This window comes from Lynx rufus, unplaced genomic scaffold (assembly GCF_022079265.1).
Source record: "Lynx rufus isolate CCGP_SWC_20201006 ecotype Redwood Valley unplaced genomic scaffold, mLynRuf1.p SCAF_19, whole genome shotgun sequence".
Lineage (NCBI taxonomy): Eukaryota > Metazoa > Chordata > Mammalia > Carnivora > Felidae > Lynx > Lynx rufus.
In genome coordinates, this window is record NW_025814833.1 from 11,350,845 (window position 1) to 11,375,386 (window position 24,542).

At 63.3% G+C, this 24,542-nt stretch overlaps 1 long non-coding RNA gene across 1 annotated transcript in view; it reads left to right on the top strand.

Annotated features, from left to right (window-relative positions):
- Positions 1-1,239: 1,239 nt before the first annotated feature.
- Positions 1,240-24,542, top strand: part of LOC124513958 (uncharacterized) — a 58,690-nt gene continuing 35,387 nt past the window's right edge. Inside the window, exon 1 of the long non-coding RNA XR_006962557.1 lies at positions 1,240-1,403. This is a non-coding gene — a long non-coding RNA (uncharacterized LOC124513958). The remainder of the gene's footprint in view (positions 1,404-24,542) is intronic.

Below are 24,542 nucleotides of genomic sequence, written 5' to 3' on the forward strand. Positions count from 1 at the left end.
AGCCGAGACCCAGAGCCCAGGGGCTGGTCAGGTAATCCCACCAGGGAAGGAGGTGGAAACGCTTTCATTTACCACCCTGCCAGGTGGGGAGAGTGAGGCAGGGAATGAACCCCTCCCTTCACCCCTGGGAGTGGAAGGCAGCTGGGTTTTGTGAGATTTCCGGTGTTGACCTGAAATGCAAAAAGGCCGCCGCCCGGCCAGAACAAAGCCCCTCGGGGTCTTCTTTGTCCTCCTTCCTTCCGCCCTAGAAATTCCCACCCACTTCTGCCCAAACAACCTAGGGAATGGGTGAGAAAAAGGGGCTGTGAGTCCCAGCTTGAACCAGGCTGGGAGCAGCGGGACAGCAGGTGGTCTTGAGGGTGGTGGGCAGGTGTGGGCAGGGGTGACTTCAGTTCTCTCTTGAAACAGGTCTGTATTCCCGTATTTGTGAAGATTTTCTTCTTTAAAAATAAGAAAGGATTGCGTTTGTCAATGGAGAGAAAAAGTACACAAACGTATCTTCACAGATATAGATTACAACCTGCTGGGAGGATACACGCACCAAATTAACACCCCTCATCTCTTGACTAGTCGCATCACCTGTTAGGTTCCTTCTTCTCTCGTAATCTACACGTGTCTTCCGTTGATGGTAACATTATTTTGCAAGAGGAACGTGGTCCCTTCTCAATAGTTAGGAGAAAATAAATCAAGACACCTCTCAGGTAGAAGAAACCTGCCAGTCGCTGTGAGATTCCTTCTGACCCAGCACATCCCCATCCACCTGGGCGGTGTGGACACCACCTGCAGCAGCCCCGGAAAGGCCACACAGGGACGCTGGCTTCCTAGCAGGTCCTGGGCAAAGAGCGGGAGCTGATGGGGCGCAAAGAGCGCCTGCTCTTCCGATCCCGACTCTCACCCGGGGAGGGAGCAATTAAAGTTTCCATTACCTCAGGCGTATGAATGATGCAAACGTGTAACCTCGTCTGAAAGTGTACGTATTGAAACTTCTTTCCCCCTAAATAGTTTTGCTACTGCGGAACGGTACATTTTCGGCTTTATTGGACCAGCCCATTCATCATTTACTTTCTCGCCGGCAGGGACCCTACGAAGGAGAAACTGGTTCTCCTTTGCAAATGGCAGTAGGTGGGTTTCCCCTCAGACTTGCTCCCGCCCGCCTCGCCCCGCCCCTTCTTGCACCTGGGATCTTCTGAGGACGTCCCACCCCTCCCTTGGGCGGGGCTGGCAGTTGAGATACTAGATTTCTCCTACTCCTTTGGCTGCCAGATTTTCAACCCTCACCCAGTCTCAGGAACGATGAAGTGAAGCGCAGGTTTGAGGGCAAGTGGTGGCTGCCTATTCCGGATCAGAGGTGCGGCGGCCCCGAGGTGGCCCAAGACTGCACCACGGCGCGCGGCCTCCGCCAGGTGGGTCCCTCGGCTTTCGTCCCTTTGCTGTTCCTTTCCCTTCTCGGGCGCGAGGGAACTGGGGGGCGGGGGGCCGGGCTTGAGCGGCCCTTCCGGGCCCGAGGACCTTCCCTGTCCTCCAGAATGTGGGCAGCCTGTCCCCGGCGTGCGACGTAGGCCAGCGGTGGCTGCTGCCCGGCCGGCTTGGAGGGACAGGAGGGGACTGGCCGAGGCGGGGCGAGCGCGGGCTCCGGGATTGTACTGCCGTCTAAGTTCTGTGCCCAGGCGCGTGTAGGGGGAGCCTCCCAGGAGCGCCTTCTCGGGGCTCCCTGGTCCGTGGGCCTGGGAGCGTTTCCCTGTGGCTGCGGGGTGGGGGTGGGGAGGGCGCGGATCCTTGTCCCCAATCCCCACTCTGGACCCTCGCCTTCTTCCCCATTTACGTGGCCCCAAGAGGTTCTGCTCGATCGGTTTGGATGGAGGGCTCCTCGGAAAGTATCCCTAGAGAAGTGACATTTCCTGTAATGAATTTTTGACCTAAAATAAATTACAGCTCCATTTCCACGTGTGCATTTAACCACGTTGGGGGAAAAGCCCCTAGATTTTCAGGGGGTTCTCCTCAACTGATGGAAGTGCTGGTAGTTCACTGTTTTCATCTAGTTACAGTTTTGTAAAGTTAGAGGAGTTATCTGTAAGGAGGATGCCTTCTATTAATGAAAGAAACAGTGAAGCTTTTTAAAGAAATAGTTTCAGGTTAGTAAAGATAATAAAATTTAATGGTTATACAAACCACGAGTAAGGCGAACAAATTATATGTGCATTTAAAAAGTCGAAAAGTAAAACAACCTAGTTACTTTCAGGCCCCATTGTTAAGGCGGGTGGGGGCGGGGCAGGGTGTGCGTGCGCGCACGAGAGCTGCACGCACATGTGTTTCCGGTTGCGGAGAGTGAGGGGGAAGGAATTTTGGCCATATTTCCAAAATTTAAAAATTCAAATTGTGATGGCAAGAGAGGCCTATCGAGATAGAAAGGTCAGAGATTTTCGTATAAAGGACAGTACTTTGTTTACAGTGGGATTGTTATTTCCTGGGTAAAGGGGACTTTGGGGCCACTTGTAACAATTCAGATCCAAGAGAGGTCCGGGAAATGGCAGATCGGGCAGGACTTGGTTGGGAACTTATTATATGTAAGAAGTTATACGGAAGTTAGGTTTTGTTTGTGTTTCTCTTATATGAGTGTCTGAGGAGTCTTTTTGTGTATTTAAGAGCATTTTATGTTTCTGTTTCCGTGAACTGTTAATATCTTTTTCTATTTGCTAGTTGCTAATCTTTCTCTTAAATGATAGTTGGAAGCTCGCCCTACGTATTAGAAAGACTACTAATGTGAATTGAAATTTTTTTCCTTTTTATCAATGCTTTTCTAACTTTGATTACGGTTTTTCTTCCTTAACATGGCGAATTTTACATGGTCACAATTGTCCATTTTAAAGATTTTTTTAATGTTTATTTTTGAGAGAGAGAGAGACAGACAGAGTGCAAACGGGGGAGGGACAGAGAGAGAGAGGGAGACAGAATCCGAAGCAGGCTCCAGGCTGTGAGCTGTCAGCACAGAGCCCGCCCCAGGGCCTGACCTCACCAACTGGGGGATTATGACTGAGCCACCCAGGCGCCCTTACCCATTTTTTTTTTTTTTAAAGGATCTTTGACTCAAAAGGCTTTTCTTCCTTCTCCAGGGTTATAAAGGAATCTGCCCATTATTTCTTATAGGAGTTCTACAGCTTGTAGTTCTTTACTCCATGTAGAGTTTATACTGTTTTATTGTAAGGTTTGTGAAACTAAGAGCCTATTATACATGACTACCCCTTTGTCCCAAGGCAGACCACTATTACTGATTTGGGAGGCTGCCTCATTGTATATGAAATTCTTGTATGACTTCAGGTCTGTTCTTGGATTTTGTGTTCTATATATTTGCACATGTGGTAAGACTACTTCTCACACAACATGGCTGTTAATTGTCATAACTCTCCAAGATATTCCTGCCTATTTATTTTCCTTTGCAAACACTGGAACATAACAAAGCATTCAAAAGTCTTGGATTTTCCTTAGTATTAGAATAGATTGATGAATTAACTGATGCAGAATGGAAATGTTCATGAGGTTAAGTGTCTTTACTCAATAATACAGTATATCCTTACTCTTGTTAAAGTCTACTAGCATTTAGGAATTTTAAAGTTGTCCTTGAGTACATATTCATGTAACTTTTATGCCTAAGCATGTAATATTTGATTATTGGTACCTTAAAATCTTGTATTTTATTTTATTTTTTTAAGTTTCTTGATTTAATTTGAGAGAGACAGAAAGCACAAGAAGGGGAGGGGCAGAGAGGGAGAGAGAATCCCAAGCAGGCTCCATACTGTCAGTGCAGAGCCCAATGTGGGGCTTGAACTCAGGAACCCTGATATCATGACCTGAGCTAAAGTCAGACACTTAATGGACTGAGCCACCAGGGGTCCCTTTTATTTTTAACTGGATGTTGATTGATGAAATTGGCTTCTAAAAATTGGTAATGCCCCTGATTACCAAGAAACTGGTTAACATTTTCAGTATTGGTGAATAGTATATTCTCTATAATCTAACCACCCCTTCGAGAGGTTAAAATGTGTTCACATATCCCTCTGAGTATGGGATTTTTGAGCATTGGCTGGGTAACGTTCTGGGAAAAATAAGTTATAAATCAATGTCTTTCAAATGTTTTGCCTCCTAATACACATTGTTGCATAGTTGAAATATTACTACAGTTTGGGACACCTGGGTGGCTCAGTCCCTTGAGCATGCAACTCTTGATTTCGGCTCAGGTCTTGGGATTGAGCCTCATGTTAGCCTATGTGCTAAGCATGGAATCTGTTTAAGATTGTCTCTTTGTCCCCATATGCTCCCTCCCCCGCTTGCTGGTGCTCTCTCTCTAAAATAAAAAGAATTAAAATATCACCACATTTTTAAACACCTCATTGGAGGTGTACTGAAAACTTTGAATCTCTCATTTTTCATACCCATCTATGACTGTAAAATTTTGAAAGTTAGGGGCAGTTAAGTGGCTTAGTCGGTTAAGATTCCCAATTCAGCCCAGGTCATGACTTTGAGTTTCAGCCCTGAATCGAGATCTGCCCTGACATTGCAGAACCTGCTTGGGATTCTGTCTCTCTCTCATCCTTTCCTTCTGTCTACCCCTTCCCCAATTGCGCATAAGTGCTCTCTCACAAAATAAATACATAAACTTAAAAAAAATGTTTTGAATGCTAATATTAAGTGGGAATGATGTTGAGACCTTATTTATTAAGCTAGTGACGAGTTCATCAACCCATTGAACTTGTGGTCCATACCCAGCGCTGTGGCTAGATGTTCTCAAGTGTGTACTTTTCACCAAAATTAACAACAGGGTATTATGAAGATACAGACAGTAGACTACATGCCTGAGGTTCCCAGGTAAATTTCTAAACAGGAGGAAATTGAAATAGACTGGAACCAACGAAATAGGAGCTAAACAAGCCGTTTCGGAAAAGAAAGGTGTTCAACAGACTTTGATTTAAGGACTCCAGAATTGGATTACATAAATTCATAGTGAAAGACAGTACATACTTTTATTAATACCTAACAAGATGAATTTTAGAACTGTAAACTATGGCCCAGACTGTATTCAAGAGGATCACCAAAAAACAAACTTTAATACACTTCTAACACTGTTCCTTTTCATAACCTAATTAATTATAGAGAGATATTTTCTACTGAAAAAACTTAATCAGTAAAAAACATTCTCTTGTTCATTGTTTTCAAGTAGTATTATTGGCTTTATTGTAAACACATCACTGGTAAGAGAAAATGTTTACGATTTTTTTCTTTTTTAAGAAACAGATTCTTTTGCCTAAAGAGTAGGGTGTTTTACAGGGAGTAAGAACTATTTATATTAAATTCCAGAAACAAGTTAAAAAGACAGAGCCTCTCAGCCCATACTGGTCACCTTTGTGTCTATGATAATCTGAACCAGATGATCCCTGATAGACCACTGTAAACACTTCAAAAGCACTCCCATGGACCTACAATGCTCTCCTGAGACGACACACTATCAGAAGGCTTCTGGAGATGACTCCATTATTACCTTACCTATGGCGTGTCTCCTTAGGTCTGAAGACCTTCACGGGACTTGACGGAGACCCAGTTGGGTTGGAAGTGATTTACCAGAGAAAGACCACCGGCCCTGTGCGTTGGCCTTGTTACCGCCGTGCCAGAAAAGGCACGGGTCCTGGAGAGCGTGGGCACACCTGGGTGCTGCCCATGCCTGGCCTTGGCTCCCGTGGGAGCTGTCCAGGGATGGAGCCTGGGGCAAGCGTGAGGCCGCTTTGGCGTCAGTGGTGCGGCTCCAGGCCGCCCTCCCCAGTGACCCGTGGGTGCCACCGTCCGCGCCTGAACCGCGGGGGTGCCCCGGGGGTGAAGGGCCAGGTCCTCGGACCCGTCCGTCCTCTGGCCGCGGGAAGCGGACGCCAGCGTTGACAGCACGGCTCCTGCCCGGGGGCCGGCGCAGACCTTGGCGTCTGGCTGCTAGAGGCTTCGGGGTCACGTCAGGCTGGCCCGTCGGGGAGTCCTGACCGAGGACCCCCGGGTGAGCGTGTGCCCCCGTCGGGCACTGAATGGCTGGACAGGGGTGGCCCAGAGTATGGGTCCATGACCAGTGGATGGTGTGTGTATGCGGGTCTGTGCACGCGTGAGCACGCGTAGGCGCGCACCTGGTTTTTAGCCCTATAACGTGGGATTGGGGGAGGGAGGGGGGGGTGTCAGGGTGCCTTTCCTATGACATAGGTCAGGTGTTCACTATAGGAGAGGATGGGAGCCTATTGACAGGAAAGAAGACCGTTGGTTGGCCTCGTCCGGCCGTGCCAGAACAGGCACGGATCCCGGAGCACGTGCGCAGAGCTGGGTGTCGCCCGTGCGCTGGCCTTGGCTCCCGTGGGAGCTGTCCAGGGACAGAGCCAGGGGCAGGCACAAGGCCCCTTTGGGGACTGTGGTGCCGCTCCAGGCTGCAGTCCACGCCTGAATCGCAGGGGCGACCCATGGGTGACGGTCCAGGTCCGGGGGACGCGTCCGTCGTCTATGCCCGTGAGGTGGACACCAGTGTCGACCCCCACCCCCAGCGTGTGCCCGCCGGCCGCTTCATACCTTCGTGTTGGCCGGCAACTAAAGGCCTCCAGGTGGGAGCTGGCCTGGCGGGGAGTCCTGACTAAGCTCCCTGGGACCATGGGCCCCGTCGGGTTCCGACTGGCCAGGTGGGGTGGCTCGGCTCGGGCTCTGGGTTCCACGACCACTGTGTTTCCTGAGGTCCCCTGCAGACCTACAGGGATCACGACGAAGCCCTGGAGATGATCAGGGACACCGCGGGGAGCCTCAATGCGCCTCGCCCTGGCTTTCCGGTCCCAAAAGCAAGAGCCAGTAAATTGCAGCAGCCAAAGGGGACAAATCAGCTCTCTAAGGAGCCACCAACGAGGGGAGGGGTTGCCACAGACGGGTGGAGCCATGGGCACCACCATGTTGGAGTCCAGTGGATATGGCCTAACTTTTTTCCACCACAAAGGGCGGGTAAAGAGGACCTGGGGGAAGGGCGATTGGCATTCGTGGTGCAATACTGCCATCAAGTGGATACCATTGGCAATACCGTGAGCACCTCTTCTTATCTTCCCTACTAGCAGAAGGGGGAAGTCCCTTGTCACACTGCAGTTGCTCCCTACAAACCTGGTCACACTGCAGTTGCTCCCTACAAACCCCCAACTGCCCAGAGGTGCAGAGCACCCGCAACCAGGCAACCCGGGAGGCTCCAGAGAAGAGTAGCAAGACACAGTGCCAACTCCCACCGCCCTGAGGGGCAGGAACTGGCAGCCACAGCTCTCCACGCTGGTGGCCGCCATGTCTGGGCGGGACAGGAGGGGAAGAGGCCGCCCCGAGAGGGCCAGGAGCACCAAGCTAACTAACTGGCCAGGAGAACCCACCGGGACAGGGGCGCTGGGAATCTGGCCTGGGAGAGCATTGGGCCGCGTGACCCTTGCCCTAGCAGCGGGGTCCCTGTGTGGCCCGACCTGGGTGGGGGGCGGAGAGGAGCCTGGAAACCGTGCCTTAGACCTGCAGGGGCAGTTGGAGGGGTGCTGCCACTCGTTGGGGGGCAGAGTCGGGACCCTGTTGTCCTTGTGTTCCATTCTGAGGATCAAGTGTGTGCCCCGGCTGCCCATAGTGCAGGGGCCTTGAGTTCTCGGGGTGCCTGGGGTTGGGGGGGGCAGTTGTCGGGAGATGTGGAGGTGGCTCCCTGGTGCAGCAGAGTCCAGAAGGGACGTGCCCACCATGGGGTGAGTGAAAGTGGAAGTGGAAGTGGAAGTGGAAGGGGGAGGCGGTGGCAGCGGTCTTAGCCCCTGCCACCACCACAGGCGAAAAAACGAGGCAACTGCCGCCACCAACACCAGCGCCTACTTCTCCTTCTTCCTTCTCCTCCTCCTCCTCCTCCTCCTCCTCCCTTCTTCTCCTTCTCCTCCTTCGCCAACCCCCCTCCCCTCAATAGCAGATCTGGGTGCGAGAAGCGGTTGTCTGGCACAGACCCGGCAGCCGTGGTGCCATCCCCCCCGGGGCTTCACCCTCTCTGGCGGAGGCCTGGCCCCACCACCGATCACGCACTCAGGTCTCGGTCCCGCACCCAATTCTGGATCGCGCGCTCGATCCTCGGCAGAGCCGTCCACCGAGGCCTCTGCGTTGGCGCACTTCAGCTTTCCGGGCCAACCTGTCCAACGTCCCACGGGAGCGTTCAGGGCAACGGGGAGGAATGGCCGTTGACATCTGCGGCCGGATGTCACTCTTGCTTCACAGCTGGTCATCGAGGGACCGGTGTGGACAGCCAGCCCGCCTGCCCGTTCACAGGGCCAGGCACCGTGGGCTAGCGGGCCCGTGCCCGCCGGCCGCCTCACGCCTTCGTGTCGACCGGCCGCTAGAGGCCTCCCGCTGGGGGCTGGCCCGGCAGGGAGTCCTGACGGACGATGCTCCCGGGGAGCACGGGCCCCGTCGGGCTCCGACCGGCCAGGTGGGGTGGGCTCGGCCCGGGCTCTGGGTCCACGACCAGTGTGTCTCCTGAGGTCTGCTGCAGACCTGCAGGGGTCCCGACGACGGAGCCCCGGAGAGGTTCAGGGCCACCGCGGGGAGCCTCGATGCCCCTCGCCCTGGCTTTCCGGTCCCGAGAGCCGAGAGCCGGGAGCCGGGAGCCGGGAGCCGGCTAAGTGCAGCAGCCAGAGGGGACGAGGCTGCGCTTGCTCCACGGAGCGTCCGACGCGGGGAGGGGCCCCCGCGCAGAGTGGCGGAGCCGTGGGCGCCGCCATGTTGGAGCCCGGGTGGACTGGGCCCGGCCTTTTTTTCTTCCGCAAGGGGCGGAGGGAGAGGCCCTGGGGGGAAGGGCGCGTGGGCATACGTGGTGCAACACTGCCATCAAGCGGAACTCGTTCGCTTTCCCCGCGAGCCCCGCGCCGTGGCTTCCCTGCGAGCGAAGTGGGGAGTCCCGGGCGGCAGAGAACGGGGTCCTCCCTCCAACCCCCCCGACTGCCCCGAGGTGCCGAGCTCCCGCAGGCAGGCGACCCGGGAGGCTCCAGAGACGGGTAGCGGGACAGAGCGCCAGGTCCCGCTGCCCTGTGGGTCGGGCACGGGCAGCCACGGCTCCTGACGCTGGTGGCCGCCATGTCTGGGCGGGACTGGAGGGGAAGAGGCCGCCCCGAAAGGGCCAGGAGCACCAAGCGAACGGGCCAGGAGAAGCCACCGGGCCAGGGGCGCTGGGACTCTGGCCTGGGAGAGCATTGGGCCGCGTGACCCTTGCCCTAGCAGCGGGGTCCCTGTGTGGCCCGGCCTGGGGTGGGGGGCGGAGAGGAGCCTGGAAACCGTGCCTTAGACCTGCAGGGGCAGTTGGAGGGGTGCTGCCACTCGGTGGGGGGCAGAGTCGGGACCCTGCTGTCCTTGTGTTCCATTCTGAGGATCAGGTGTGGGGCCCGGCCACCCATTGTCCAGGGGCTTTGAGTCGTTCTCGGGGTGCCTGGGGTTGGGGGGGGGGCGGTTGTCGGGAAATGAGGAGGCGGCTCCCTGGTGCAGCAGAGTCCAGAAGGGACGTGCCCACCATGGGGTGAGTGAAAGTGAAAGTGAAAGTGGAAGTGGAAGCGGAAGGGGGAGGTGGTGGAGGCGGTCTTAGCCGCCGCCGCCGCCGCCGCCGCCGAAGCAGCCGCGGCAACCACCGCCACCAACACCAGCGCCTCCTCCTCCTTCTCCGCCAACCCCCTCCCCCGCCCCTCGTTAGCAGATCTGGGCGCGAGAAGCGGTCGTCTGGCACAGACCCGGCAGCCGCGGTGCCATCCCCCCCGGGGCTTCACCCTCTCTGGCGGAGGCCTGGCCCCAACACCGATCACGCACTCAGGTCTCGGTCCCGCACCCAATTCTGGATCGCGCTCTCGATCCTCGGCAGAGCCGTCCGCCGAGGCCTCTGCGTTGGCGCACTTCAGCTTTCCGGGCCACCCTGTCCAACGTCCCACGGGAGCGTTCAGGGCAACGGGGAGGAATGGCCGTTGACATCTGCGGCCGGATGTCACTCCTGCTTCACAGCTGGTCATCGAGGGACCGGTGTGGACAGCCAGCCCGCCTGCCCGTTCACAGGGCCAGGCACCGTGGGCTAGCGGGCCCGGTCCCGCTCTGGCCACCGGCGCCAGCACTCAGGCACTCGTCTGCCAGCGCCACCGAGGAGGCTGACGCTCTGGATCCCGAGGGGCAGACCTTAGGTGGAGACCTCTGCTGTCCCCACAAGCCCTGACCGGGGCGGGTCGTGCCTTCCCCTCCACGCTCGTCCACAGGCATCCACGCGCGTCTTACCACACCCCTCACGCTCCCCCCCCCCCCACACCCTGCTGTCCATCCTCCCGCCGGGCACTGCCCCCTGCGAATGCTGAAGGCAGCCTGTTGCCCCTTGTCCTCACACGTGTCGCCTTCCAGAATGCGTTGTTGGGGGGGGGGCGCGGAGTGAGGCCCGGGAGGGGCGGCACGTGGTGTCTGCTCGCCCCGCTTACGTACACCGGGAGGGTGTGCCGGCTCACGCGTTCCTGGAACCCCAACCCCAGGGGCACGGTGTGGAGCTCCCGGACCTCCCAGCCCTCCGTGTCCCCCGCACCTTGCCCGAGAGCGCCGGAGGTGTCCGCGTGCCCTCCGGGCCCCGGCGCCACCTGGTGCGCCTGCAGAGGTTTGGGTCTCCGGACCCGCGGAGCGCCCTGCTTGCCGTCTGGGGTACCCACCCCGAGGACAGGAAGTGGGTCACGCTGGCCCCGAGGCCGACGAGCAGGGTTTCGCTGGCCTGCCGTCGCCAGCCAGGGGGGAAAGGGGGCCTGGATGGGGTGACTCCCGAGGACGATGTCCTTGTGGGCCGAGCGGACCCGGGCGCGTGTACACACCCTGTGTCAGAGTTGCCGGGGTGGGCGCCCTGAAGGTACCGGGGGCGTGCGTGCGGGGCGGGGCGGGGGGGGGGGGGATGTGGAGGGACGGTGGGGGGTGTGTCTCTGTTTGGGGGAGCTGTCCACGCGCCCGAGCCCGACCCACCCGAGTCAGGGGGCACCCGGGTACCCTCCCTTGACGTGGACCCAACCCCGACGTTCAGGGCGGCTCGCCTCTCTAGGAACCGGGTCCTTCCTTCCCCTTGCGGCTCATCTCTCTGTGTCCTTTGGGGTCTTGCGTGGCTCCTGCCTGTGCGTGTCTTTGCTTTGTGGTCAGAACGGAAGCCCTCGGCAGGGTGGGTAGGAGATGGTGGAGAATGGAGACGCTGGGTGTCCAGCCGGTGTGCAGGGCCAACTAAGTGTCTGTGAGCCTGCTCGGAAGTCGGGGCAGCCCAGCGTGTCCGGAATGTCCGTTTGGACTTGAGGACGCGCAGGGTGCGTGCAGGGGTGTCGCCGCGCGCAGCGCGCGTCAGGTGAGACCGTGCGGGCACGGGCCCCTTCGGGAGGGGCGGTGGGCACTCCTTCCCTACCCTACCCTACCCTACCCTACCCTTCTTCCCTTCCCTACCCTTCTTCCCTTCCCTACCCTTCTTCCCTTCCCTACCCTTCTTCCCTTCCCTACCCTTCTTCCCTTCCCTACCCTTCTTCCCTTCCCTACCCTTCTTCCCTTCCCTACCCTTCTCTTCCCTTCCCTACCCTTCTTCCCTTCCGTACCCTTCCCGCGACCCCCCGCAGCTGTAGCACCCTTCGCGTAGGCCCCGGAGGCGAGAGTGCATGCGTGCGTGTGCCCCTGCCCGGACCCAGCGATCGGACGTCGTCCCACCAGGCGGGGTGCCATGCTGGCTCCGGGAGCGCGCGTCCCTTGGCGGGACGCTTGGCTCCAAGTTCCAACAACAGAGCGCCTGCAGCGTGGGTTCTCTGTCCCCTCCCGCCAGCACCAGCCCTGCTCCAGGCCTGAGTCTCCCACGTGCACAGGGTTTGTGTCCACCGGGGTGTGATTCGCCAGGGTTCCTCGAACTGAAGCGTGGGAAGGGACGGCCAGGGCCCTTCCGAGGTGGAGGATGCGTGGCTGGGCACGGGAGGTTGTGGCGAGGGGGCTGGGGGTGCGGGGAGGGGGTGCGACGCGCCTGTGCACAGCTGGGACCCAATACATCCACCCGCTGGCCTAGGAAGAATGAGGCGCTGGGCCTCTGGGGCCGGACGCTTGGGAGAAGAAGCGGGTCGTGTTTGCAGGGCAGAAAGTGAAAGTGTTCCCCGAGGTGCCTTGGGTCCGGGTGGTTGTCAGGAGTCCCTTTCTGCCCTTGGGCACCCAGACTGGGGTAAAAGCACACATCCATCATTGACCTGTAGAGGCACTTGCTGTGGAGTGGGTGGGCCTTCTCCTGAGGAGGAAAAGGATGACCTCCGCCTGTGATCTCCCTTTTTCTCCGCGGGGGGGGGGGGGGGGGGGGCGGGAAGGGGGACGGAGGGTTTAGGCCATGCGTGTGTGAGTGTGTGTGCTCGCGTGTGCGAGTGTGGGTTTTGGCGATGGGGTTTCAGGGTGTTTGCCGCCGAGTGTGTGTTTGTGTGTGTGTGTGTGATTATGCGTGCTTGTCCGTGTGCGTGCGCAGGCGCGCACCTGGTTCTTCTGCCGTCTAATGTGAGGCGGGCTGGGGCGGTCAGGGTACCCTCGCTATGACACGGGTCAGGTGTTCACCATAGGAGAGGACGGGAGCCGGTTGACAGGAAAGAAGACCGTTGGTTGGCCTCGTCCGGCCGTGCCAGGAGAGGCGCGGGTCCCGGAGCTTGTGGGCACAGCTGGGTGTCGCCCGCGCGCCGGCCTTGGCTCCCGTGGGAGCTGTCCAGGGACGGAGCCTGGGGCAGGCACGAGGCCGCTTTGGCGACTGTGGTGCGGCTCCAGGCTGCAGTCCACGGCTGAATCGCGGGGGCGCCCCGTGGGTGACGGGCCAGGCCCGCGGGACGCGTCCGTCGTCGATCCGCGGGAGGTGGACGCCAGTGTCGACCCCCAGCCCCCGGCCCGTGCCCGCCGGCCGCCTCACGCCTTCGTGTCGGCCGGCCGCTAGAGGCCTCCCGCTGGGGGCTGGCCTGGCGGGGAGTCCTGACGGACGATGCTCCCGGGGAGCACGGGCCCCGTCGGGCTCCGACCGGCCAGGTGGGGTGGGCGCGGCCCGGGCTCTGGGTCCACGACCAGTGTGTCTCCTGAGGTCTGCTGCAGACCTGCAGGGGTCCCGACGACGGAGCCCCGGAGAGGTTCAGGGCCACCGCGGGGAGCCTCGATGCCCCTCGCCCTGGCTTTCCGGTCCCGAGAGCCGAGAGCCGGGAGCCGGGAGCCCGGAGCCGGGAGCCGGGAGCCGGCTAAGTGCAGCAGCCAGAGGGGACGAGGCTGCGCTTGCTCCACGGAGCGTCCGACGCGGGGAGGGGCCCCCCCGCGCAGAGTGGCGGAGCCGTGGGCGCCGCCATGTTGGAGCCCGGGTGGACTGGGCCCGGCCTTTTTTTCTTCCGCAAGGGGCGGAGGGAGAGGCCCTGGGGGGAAGGGCGCGTGGGCATACGTGGTGCAACACTGCCATCAAGCGGAACTCGTTCGCTTTCCCCGCGAGCCCCGCGCCGTGGCTTCCCTGCGAGCGAAGTGGGGAGTCCCGGGCGGCAGAGAACGGGGTCCTCCCTCCAACCCCCCCGACTGCCCCGAGGTGCCGAGCTCCCGCAGGCAGGCGACCCGGGAGGCTCCAGAGACGGGTAGCGGGACAGAGCGCCAGGTCCCGCTGCCCTGTGGGTCGGGCACGGGCAGCCACGGCTCCTGACGCTGGTGGCCGCCATGTCTGGGCGGGACTGGAGGGGAAGAGGCCGCCCCGAAAGGGCCAGGAGCACCAAGCGAACGGGCCAGGAGAAGCCACCGGGCCAGGGGCGCTGGGACTCTGGCCTGGGAGAGCATTGGGCCGCGTGACCCTTGCCCTAGCAGCGGGGTCCCTGTGTGGCCCGGCCTGGGGTGGGGGGCGGAGAGGAGCCTGGAAACCGTGCCTTAGACCTGCAGGGGCAGTTGGAGGGGTGCTGCCACTCGGTGGGGGGCAGAGTCGGGACCCTGCTGTCCTTGTGTTCCATTCTGAGGATCAGGTGTGGGGCCCGGCCACCCATTGTCCAGGGGCTTTGAGTCGTTCTCGGGGTGCCTGGGGTTGGGGGGGGGCGGTTGTCGGGAAATGAGGAGGCGGCTCCCTGGTGCAGCAGAGTCCAGAAGGGACGTGCCCACCATGGGGTGAGTGAAAGTGAAAGTGGAAGTGGAAGTGGAAGCGGAAGGGGGAGGTGGTGGAGGCGGTCTTAGCCGCTGCCGCCGCCGCCGCCGCCGCCGCCGCCGCCGAAGCAGCCGCGGCAACCACCGCCACCAACACCAGCGCCTCCTCCTCCTTCTCCGCCAACCCCCTCCCCCGCCCCTCGTTAGCAGATCTGGGCGCGAGAAGCGGTCGTCTGGCACAGACCCGGCAGCCGCGGTGCCATCCCCCCCGGGGCTTCACCCTCTCTGGCGGAGGCCTGGCCCCACCACCGATCACGCACTCAGGTCTCGGTCCCGCACCCAATTCTGGATCGCGCTCTCGATCCTCGGCAGAGCCGTCCGCCGAGGCCTCTGCGTTGGCGCACTTCAGCTTTCCGGGCCACCCTGTCCAATGTCCCACGGGAGCGTTCAGGGCAACGGGGAGGAATGGCCGTTGACATCTGCGGCCGGATGTCACTCTTGCTTCACAGCTGGTCATCGAGGGACCGGTGTGGACAGCCAGCCCGCCTGCCCGTTCACAGGGCCAGGCACCGTGGGCTAGCGGGCCCGGTCCCGCTCTGGCCACCGGCGCCAGCACTCAGGCACTCGTCTGCCAGCGCCACCGAGGAGGCTGACGCTCTGGATCCCGAGGGGCAGACCTTAGGTGGAGACCTCTGCTGTCCCCACAAGCCCTGACCGGGGCGGGTCGTGCCTTCCCCTCCACACTCGTCCACAGGCATCCACGCGCGTCTCACCACACCCCTCACGCCCCCCCCCCACACCCTGCTGTCCATCCTCCCGCCGGGCACTGCCCCCTGCGAATGCTGAAGGCAGCCTGTTGCCCCTTGTCCTCACACGTGTCGCCTTCCAGAATGCGTTGTTGGGGGGGGGGGCGCGGGGTGAGGCCCGGGAGGGGCGGCACGTGGTGTCTGCTCGCCCGCTTACGTACACCGGGAGGGTGTGCCGGCTCAAGGGTTCCTGGAACCCCAACCCCAGGGGCACGGTGTGGAGCTCCCGGACCTCCCAGCCCTCCGTGTCCCCCGCACCTTGCCCGAGAGCGCCGGAGGTGTCCGCGTGCCCTCCGGGCCCCGGCGCCACCTGGTGCGCCTGCAGAGGTTTGGGTCTCCGGACCCGCGGAGCGCCCTGCTTGCCGTCTGGGGTACCCACCCCGAGGACAGGAAGTGGGTCACGCTGGCCCCGAGGCCGACGAGCAGGGTTTCGCTGGCCTGCCGTCGCCAGCCAGGGGAGAAAGGGGGCCTGGATGGGGTGACTCCCGTGGACGATGTCCTTGTGGGCCGAGCGGACCCGGGCGCGTGTACACACCCTGTGTCAGAGTTGCCGGGGTGGGCGCCCTGAAGGTACCGGGGGCGTGCGTGCGGGGCGGGGCGGGGCGGGAGGGATGTGGAGGGACGGTGGGGGGTGTGTCTCTGTTTGGGGGAGCTGTCCACGCGCCCGAGCCCGACCCACCCGAGTCAGGGGGCACCCGGGTACCCTCCCTTGACGTGGACCCAACCCCGACGTTCAGGGCGGCTCGCCTCTCTAGGAACCGGGTCCTTCCTTCCCCTTGCGGCTCATCTCTCTGTGTCCTTTGGGGTCTTGCGTGGCTCCTGCCTGTGCGTGTCTTTGCTTTGTGGTCAGAACGGAAGCCCTCGGCAGGGTGGGTAGGAGATGGTGGAGAATGGAGACGCTGGGTGTCCAGCCGGTGTGCAGGGCCAACTAAGTGTCTGTGAGCCTGCTCGGAAGTCCGGGCAGCCCAGCGTGTCCGGAATGTCCGTTTGGACTTGAGGACCGCGCAGGGTGCGTGCAGGGGTGTCGCCGCGCGCGCGCGTGTCAGGTGAGACCGTGCGGGCACGGGCCCCTTCGGGAGGGGCGGTGGGCACTCCTTCCCTACCCTACCCTACCCTACCCTACCCTTCTTCCCTTCCCTACCCTACCCTTCTTCCCTTCCCTACCCTACCCTTCTTCCCTTCCCTACCCTTCTTCCCTTCCCTACCCTTCTTCCCTTCCCTACCCTTCTTCCCTTCCCTACCCTTCTTCCCTTCCGTACCCTTCCCGCGACCCCCCGCAGCTGTAGCACCCTTCGCGTAGGCCCCGGAGGCGAGCGTGCATGCGTGCGTGTGCCCCTGCCCGGACCCAGCGATCGGACGTCGTCCCACCAGGCGGGGTGCCATGCTGGCTCCGGGAGCGCGCGTCCCTTGGCGGGACGCTTGGCTCCAAGTTCCAACAACAGAGCGCCTGCAGCGTGGGTTCTCTGTCCCCTCCCGCCAGCACCAGCCCTGCTCCAGGCCTGAGTCTCCCACGTGCACAGGGTTTGTGTCCACCGGGGTGTGATTCGCCAGGGTTCCTCGAACTGAAGCGTGGGAAGGGACGGCCAGGGCCCTTCCGAGGTGGAGGATGCGTGGCTGGGCACGGGAGGTTGTGGAGAGGGGGCTGGGGGTGCGGGGAGGGGGTGCGACGCGCCTGTGCACAGCTGGGACCCAATACATCCACCCGCTGGCCTAGGAAGAATGAGGCGCTGGGCCTCTGGGGCCGGACGCTTGGGAGAAGAAGCGGGTCGTGTTTGCAGGGCAGAAAGTGAAAGTGTTCCCCGAGGTGCCTTGGGTCCGGGTGGTTGTCAGGAGTCCCTTTCTGCCCTTGGGCACCCAGACTGGGGTAAAAGCACACATCCATCATTGACCTGTAGAGGCACTTGCTGTGGAGTGGGTGGGCCTTCTCCTGAGGAGGAAAAGGATGACCTCCGCCTGTGATCTCCCTTTTTCTCCGCGGGGGGGGGGGGGGGGGGGGCGGGAAGGGGGACGGAGGGTTTAGGCCATGCGTGTGTGAGTGTGTGTGCTCGCGTGTGCGAGTGTGGGTTTTGGCGATGGGGTTTCAGGGTGTTTGCCGCCGAGTGTGTGTGTGTGTGTGTGTGTGTGTGTGTGTGTGTGTGTGATTATGCGTGCTTGTCCGTGTGCGTGCGCAGGCGCGCACCTGGTTCTTCTGCCGTCTAATGTGAGGCGGGCTGGGGCGGTCAGGGTACCCTCGCTATGACACGGGTCAGGTGTTCACCATAGGAGAGGACGGGAGCCGGTTGACAGGAAAGAAGACCGTTGGTTGGCCTCGTCCGGCCGTGCCAGGAGAGGCGCGGGTCCCGGAGCTTGTGGGCACAGCTGGGTGTCGCCCGCGCGCCGGCCTTGGCTCCCGTGGGAGCTGTCCAGGGACGGAGCCTGGGGCAGGCACGAGGCCGCTTTGGCGACTGTGGTGCGGCTCCAGGCTGCAGTCCACGGCTGAATCGCGGGGGCGCCCCGTGGGTGACGGGCCAGGCCCGCGGGACGCGTCCGTCGTCGATCCGCGGGAGGTGGACGCCAGTGTCGACCCCCAGCCCCCGGCCCGTGCCCGCCGGCCGCCTCACGCCTTCGTGTCGGCCGGCCGCTAGAGGCCTCCCGCTGGGGGCTGGCCTGGCGGGGAGTCCTGACGGACGATGCTCCCGGGGAGCACGGGCCCCGTCGGGCTCCGACCGGCCAGGTGGGGTGGGCTCGGCCCGGGCTCTGGGTCCACGACCAGTGTGTCTCCTGAGGTCTGCTGCAGACCTGCAGGGGTCCCGACGACGGAGCCCCGGAGAGGTTCAGGGCCACCGCGGGGAGCCTCGATGCCCCTCGCCCTGGCTTTCCGGTCCCGAGAGCCGAGAGCCGGGAGCCGGGAGCCGGGAGCCGGCTAAGTGCAGCAGCCAGAGGGGACGAGGCTGCGCTTGCTCCACGGAGCGTCCGACGCGGGGAGGGGCCCCCGCGCAGAGTGGCGGAGCCGTGGGCGCCGCCATGTTGGAGCCCGGGTGGACTGGGCCCGGCCTTTTTTTCTTCCGCAAGGGGCGGAGGGAGAGGCCCTGGGGGGAAGGGCGCGTGGGCATACGTGGTGCAACACTGCCATCAAGCGGAACTCGTTCGCTTTCCCGCGAGCCCCGCGCCGTGGCTTCCCTGCGAGCGAAGTGGGGAGTCCCGGGCGGCAGAGAACGGGGTCCTCCCTCCAACCCCCCCGACTGCCCCGAGGTGCCGAGCTCCCGCAGGCAGGCGACCCGGGAGGCTCCAGAGACGGGTAGCGGGACAGAGCGCCAGGTCCCGCTGCCCTGTGGGTCGGGCACGGGCAGCCACGGCTCCTGACGCTGGTGGCCGCCATGTCTGGGCGGGACTGGAGGGGAAGAGGCCGCCCCGAAAGGGCCAGGAGCACCAAGCGAACGGGCCAGGAGAAGCCACCGGGCCAGGGGCGCTGGGACTCTGGCCTGGGAGAGCATTGGGCCGCGTGACCCTTGCCCTAGCAGCGGGGTCCCTGTGTGGCCCGGCCTGGGGTGGGGGGCGGAGAGGAGCCTGGAAACCGTGCCTTAGACCTGCAGGGGCAGTTGGAGGGGTGCTGCCACTCGGTGGGGGGCAGAGTCGGGACCCTGCTGTCCTTGTGTTCCATTCTGAGGATCAGGTGTGGGACCCGGCCACCCATTGTCCAGGGGCTTTGAGTCGTTCTCAGGGTGCCTGGGATGGGGGGGGGGGGCGGTTGTCGGGAGATGTGGAGGCGGCTCCCTGGTGCAGCAGAGTCCAGAAGGGACGTGCCCACCATGGGGTGAGTGAAAGTGAAAGTGGAAGTGGAAGTGGAAGCGGAAGGGGGAGGCGGTGGAGGCGGTCTTAGCCGCCGCCGCCGCCGCCGAAGCAGCCGCGGCAACCACCGCCACCAACACCAGCGCCTCCTCCTCCTTCTCCGCCAACCCCCTCCCCCGCCCCTCGTTAGCAGATCTGGGCGCGAGAAGCGGTCGTCTGGCACAGACCCGGCAGCCGCGGTGCCATCCCCCCCGGGGCTTCACCCTCTCTGGCGGAGGCCTGGCCCCACCACCGATCACGCACTCAGGTCTCGGTCCCGCACCCAATTCTGGATCGCGCTCTCGATCCTCGGCAGAGCCGTCCGCCGAGGCCTCTGCGTTGGCGCACTTCAGCTTTCCGGGCCACCCTGTCCAATGTCCCACGGGAGCGTTCAGGGCAACGGGGAGGAATGGCCGTTGACATCTGCGGCCGGATGTCACTCTTGCTTCACAGCTGGTCATCGAGGGACCGGTGTGGACAGCCAGCCCGCCTGCCCGTTCACAGGGCCAGGCACCGTGGGCTAGCGGGCCCGGTCCCGCTCTGGCCACCGGCGCCAGCACTCAGGCACTCGTCTGCCAGCGCCACCGAGGAGGCTGACGCTCTGGATCCCGAGGGGCAGACCTTAGGTGGAGACCTCTGCTGTCCCCACAAGCCCTGACCGGGGCGGGTCGTGCCTTCCCCTCCACACTCGTCCACAGGCATCCACGCGCGTCTCACCACACCCCTCACGCCCCCCCCCCACACCCTGCTGTCCATCCTCCCGCCGGGCACTGCCCCCTGCGAATGCTGAAGGCAGCCTGTTGCCCCTTGTCCTCACACGTGTCGCCTTCCAGAATGCGTTGTTGGGGGGGGGGGGCGCGGGGTGAGGCCCGGGAGGGGCGGCACGTGGTGTCTGCTCGCCCGCTTACGTACACCGGGAGGGTGTGCCGGCTCAAGGGTTCCTGGAACCCCAACCCCAGGGGCACGGTGTGGAGCTCCCGGACCTCCCAGCCCTCCGTGTCCCCCGCACCTTGCCCGAGAGCGCCGGAGGTGTCCGCGTGCCCTCCGGGCCCCGGCGCCACCTGGTGCGCCTGCAGAGGTTTGGGTCTCCGGACCCGCGGAGCGCCCTGCTTGCCGTCTGGGGTACCCACCCCGAGGACAGGAAGTGGGTCACGCTGGCCCCGAGGCCGACGAGCAGGGTTTCGCTGGCCTGCCGTCGCCAGCCAGGGGAGAAAGGGGGCCTGGATGGGGTGACTCCCGTGGACGATGTCCTTGTGGGCCGAGCGGACCCGGGCGCGTGTACACACCCTGTGTCAGAGTTGCCGGGGTGGGCGCCCTGAAGGTACCGGGGGCGTGCGTGCGGGGCGGGGCGGGGCGGGAGGGATGTGGAGGGACGGTGGGGGGTGTGTCTCTGTTTGGGGGAGCTGTCCACGCGCCCGAGCCCGACCCACCCGAGTCAGGGGGCACCCGGGTACCCTCCCTTGACGTGGACCCAACCCCGACGTTCAGGGCGGCTCGCCTCTCTAGGAACCGGGTCCTTCCTTCCCCTTGCGGCTCATCTCTCTGTGTCCTTTGGGGTCTTGCGTGGCTCCTGCCTGTGCGTGTCTTTGCTTTGTGGTCAGAACGGAAGCCCTCGGCAGGGTGGGTAGGAGATGGTGGAGAATGGAGACGCTGGGTGTCCAGCCGGTGTGCAGGGCCAACTAAGTGTCTGTGAGCCTGCTCGGAAGTCCGGGCAGCCCAGCGTGTCCGGAATGTCCGTTTGGACTTGAGGACCGCGCAGGGTGCGTGCAGGGGTGTCGCCGCGCGCGCGTGTCAGGTGAGACCGTGCGGGCACGGGCCCCTTCGGGAGGGGCGGTGGGCACTCCTTCCCTACCCTACCCTACCCTACCCTACCCTACCCTTCTTCCCTTCCCTACCCTACCCTTCTTCCCTTCCCTACCCTACCCTTCTTCCCTTCCCTACCCTTCTTCCCTTCCCTACCCTTCTTCCCTTCCCTACCCTTCTTCCCTTCCCTACCCTTCTTCCCTTCCGTACCCTTCCCGCGACCCCCCGCAGCTGTAGCACCCTTCGCGTAGGCCCCGGAGGCGAGCGTGCATGCGTGCGTGTGCCCCTGCCCGGACCCAGCGATCGGACGTCGTCCCACCAGGCGGGGTGCCATGCTGGCTCCGGGAGCGCGCGTCCCTTGGCGGGACGCTTGGCTCCAAGTTCCAACAACAGAGCGCCTGCAGCGTGGGTTCTCTGTCCCCTCCCGCCAGCACCAGCCCTGCTCCAGGCCTGAGTCTCCCACGTGCACAGGGTTTGTGTCCACCGGGGTGTGATTCGCCAGGGTTCCTCGAACTGAAGCGTGGGAAGGGACGGCCAGGGCCCTTCCGAGGTGGAGGATGCGTGGCTGGGCACGGGAGGTTGTGGCGAGGGGGCTGGGGGTGCGGGGAGGGGGTGCGACGCGCCTGTGCACAGCTGGGACCCAATACATCCACCCGCTGGCCTAGGAAGAATGAGGCGCTGGGCCTCTGGGGCCGGACGCTTGGGAGAAGAAGCGGGTCGTGTTTGCAGGGCAGAAAGTGAAAGTGTTCCCCGAGGTGCCTTGGGTCCGGGTGGTTGTCAGGAGTCCCTTTCTGCCCTTGGGCACCCAGACTGGGGTAAAAGCACACATCCATCATTGACCTGTAGAGGCACTTGCTGTGGAGTGGGTGGGCCTTCTCCTGAGGAGGAAAAGGATGACCTCCGCCTGTGATCTCCCTTTTTCTCCGCGGGGGGGGGGGGGGGGGGGCGGGAAGGGGGACGGAGGGTTTAGGCCATGCGTGTGTGAGTGTGTGTGCTCGCGTGTGCGAGTGTGGGTTTTGGCGATGGGGTTTCAGGGTGTTTGCCGCCGAGTGTGTGTGTGTGTGTGTGTGTGTGTGTGTGTGTGTGTGATTATGCGTGCTTGTCCGTGTGCGTGCGCAGGCGCGCACCTGGTTCTTCTGCCGTCTAATGTGAGGCGGGCTGGGGCGGTCAGGGTACCCTCGCTATGACACGGGTCAGGTGTTCACCATAGGAGAGGACGGGAGCCGGTTGACAGGAAAGAAGACCGTTGGTTGGCCTCGTCCGGCCGTGCCAGGAGAGGCGCGGGTCCCGGAGCTTGTGGGCACAGCTGGGTGTCGCCCGCGCGCCGGCCTTGGCTCCCGTGGGAGCTGTCCAGGGACGGAGCCTGGGGCAGGCACGAGGCCGCTTTGGCGACTGTGGTGCGGCTCCAGGCTGCAGTCCACGGCTGAATCGCGGGGGGCGCCCCGTGGGTGACGGGCCAGGCCCGCGGGACGCGTCCGTCGTCGATCCGCGGGAGGTGGACGCCAGTGTCGACCCCCAGCCCCCGGCCCGTGCCCGCCGGCCGCCTCACGCCTTCGTGTCGGCCGGCCGCTAGAGGCCTCCCGCTGGGGGCTGGCCTGGCGGGGAGTCCTGACGGACGATGCTCCCGGGGAGCACGGGCCCCGTCGGGCTCCGACCGGCCAGGTGGGGTGGGCTCGGCCCGGGCTCTGGGTCCACGACCAGTGTGTCTCCTGAGGTCTGCTGCAGACCTGCAGGGGTCCCGACGACGGAGCCCCGGAGAGGTTCAGGGCCACCGCGGGGAGCCTCGATGCCCCTCGCCCTGGCTTTCCGGTCCCGAGAGCCGAGAGCCGGGAGCCGGGAGCCGGGAGCCGGCTAAGTGCAGCAGCCAGAGGGGACGAGGCTGCGCTTGCTCCACGGAGCGTCCGACGCGGGGAGGGGCCCCCGCGCAGAGTGGCGGAGCCGTGGGCGCCGCCATGTTGGAGCCCGGGTGGACTGGGCCCGGCCTTTTTTTCTTCCGCAAGGGGCGGAGGGAGAGGCCCTGGGGGGAAGGGCGCGTGGGCATACGTGGTGCAACACTGCCATCAAGCGGAACTCGTTCGCTTTCCCGCGAGCCCCGCGCCGTGGCTTCCCTGCGAGCGAAGTGGGGAGTCCCGGGCGGCAGAGAACGGGGTCCTCCCTCCAACCCCCCCGACTGCCCCGAGGTGCCGAGCTCCCGCAGGCAGGCGACCCGGGAGGCTCCAGAGACGGGTAGCGGGACAGAGCGCCAGGTCCCGCTGCCCTGTGGGTCGGGCACGGGCAGCCACGGCTCCTGACGCTGGTGGCCGCCATGTCTGGGCGGGACTGGAGGGGAAGAGGCCGCCCCGAAAGGGCCAGGAGCACCAAGCGAACGGGCCAGGAGAAGCCACCGGGCCAGGGGCGCTGGGACTCTGGCCTGGGAGAGCATTGGGCCGCGTGACCCTTGCCCTAGCAGCGGGGTCCCTGTGTGGCCCGGCCTGGGGTGGGGGGCGGAGAGGAGCCTGGAAACCGTGCCTTAGACCTGCAGGGGCAGTTGGAGGGGTGCTGCCACTCGGTGGGGGGCAGAGTCGGGACCCTGCTGTCCTTGTGTTCCATTCTGAGGATCAGGTGTGGGACCCGGCCACCCATTGTCCAGGGGCTTTGAGTCGTTCTCAGGGTGCCTGGGATGGGGGGGGGGGCGGTTGTCGGGAGATGTGGAGGCGGCTCCCTGGTGCAGCAGAGTCCAGAAGGGACGTGCCCACCATGGGGTGAGTGAAAGTGAAAGTGGAAGTGGAAGTGGAAGCGGAAGGGGGAGGCGGTGGAGGCGGTCTTAGCCGCCGCCGCCGCCGCCGAAGCAGCCGCGGCAACCACCGCCACCAACACCAGCGCCTCCTCCTCCTTCTCCGCCAACCCCCTCCCCCGCCCCTCGTTAGCAGATCTGGGCGCGAGAAGCGGTCGTCTGGCACAGACCCGGCAGCCGCGGTGCCATCCCCCCCGGGGCTTCACCCTCTCTGGCGGAGGCCTGGCCCCACCACCGATCACGCACTCAGGTCTCGGTCCCGCACCCAATTCTGGATCGCGCTCTCGATCCTCGGCAGAGCCGTCCGCCGAGGCCTCTGCGTTGGCGCACTTCAGCTTTCCGGGCCACCCTGTCCAATGTCCCACGGGAGCGTTCAGGGCAACGGGGAGGAATGGCCGTTGACATCTGCGGCCGGATGTCACTCTTGCTTCACAGCTGGTCATCGAGGGACCGGTGTGGACAGCCAGCCCGCCTGCCCGTTCACAGGGCCAGGCACCGTGGGCTAGCGGGCCCGGTCCCGCTCTGGCCACCGGCGCCAGCACTCAGGCACTCGTCTGCCAGCGCCACCGAGGAGGCTGACGCTCTGGATCCCGAGGGGCAGACCTTAGGTGGAGACCTCTGCTGTCCCCACAAGCCCTGACCGGGGCGGGTCGTGCCTTCCCCTCCACACTCGTCCACAGGCATCCACGCGCGTCTCACCACACCCCTCACGCCCCCCCCCCCACACCCTGCTGTCCATCCTCCCGCCGGGCACTGCCCCCTGCGAATGCTGAAGGCAGCCTGTTGCCCCTTGTCCTCACACGTGTCGCCTTCCAGAATGCGTTGTTGGGGGGGGGGGGGCGCGGGGTGAGGCCCGGGAGGGGCGGCACGTGGTGTCTGCTCGCCCGCTTACGTACACCGGGAGGGTGTGCCGGCTCAAGGGTTCCTGGAACCCCAACCCCAGGGGCACGGTGTGGAGCTCCCGGACCTCCCAGCCCTCCGTGTCCCCCGCACCTTGCCCGAGAGCGCCGGAGGTGTCCGCGTGCCCTCCGGGCCCCGGCGCCACCTGGTGCGCCTGCAGAGGTTTGGGTCTCCGGACCCGCGGAGCGCCCTGCTTGCCGTCTGGGGTACCCACCCCGAGGACAGGAAGTGGGTCACGCTGGCCCCGAGGCCGACGAGCAGGGTTTCGCTGGCCTGCCGTCGCCAGCCAGGGGAGAAAGGGGGCCTGGATGGGGTGACTC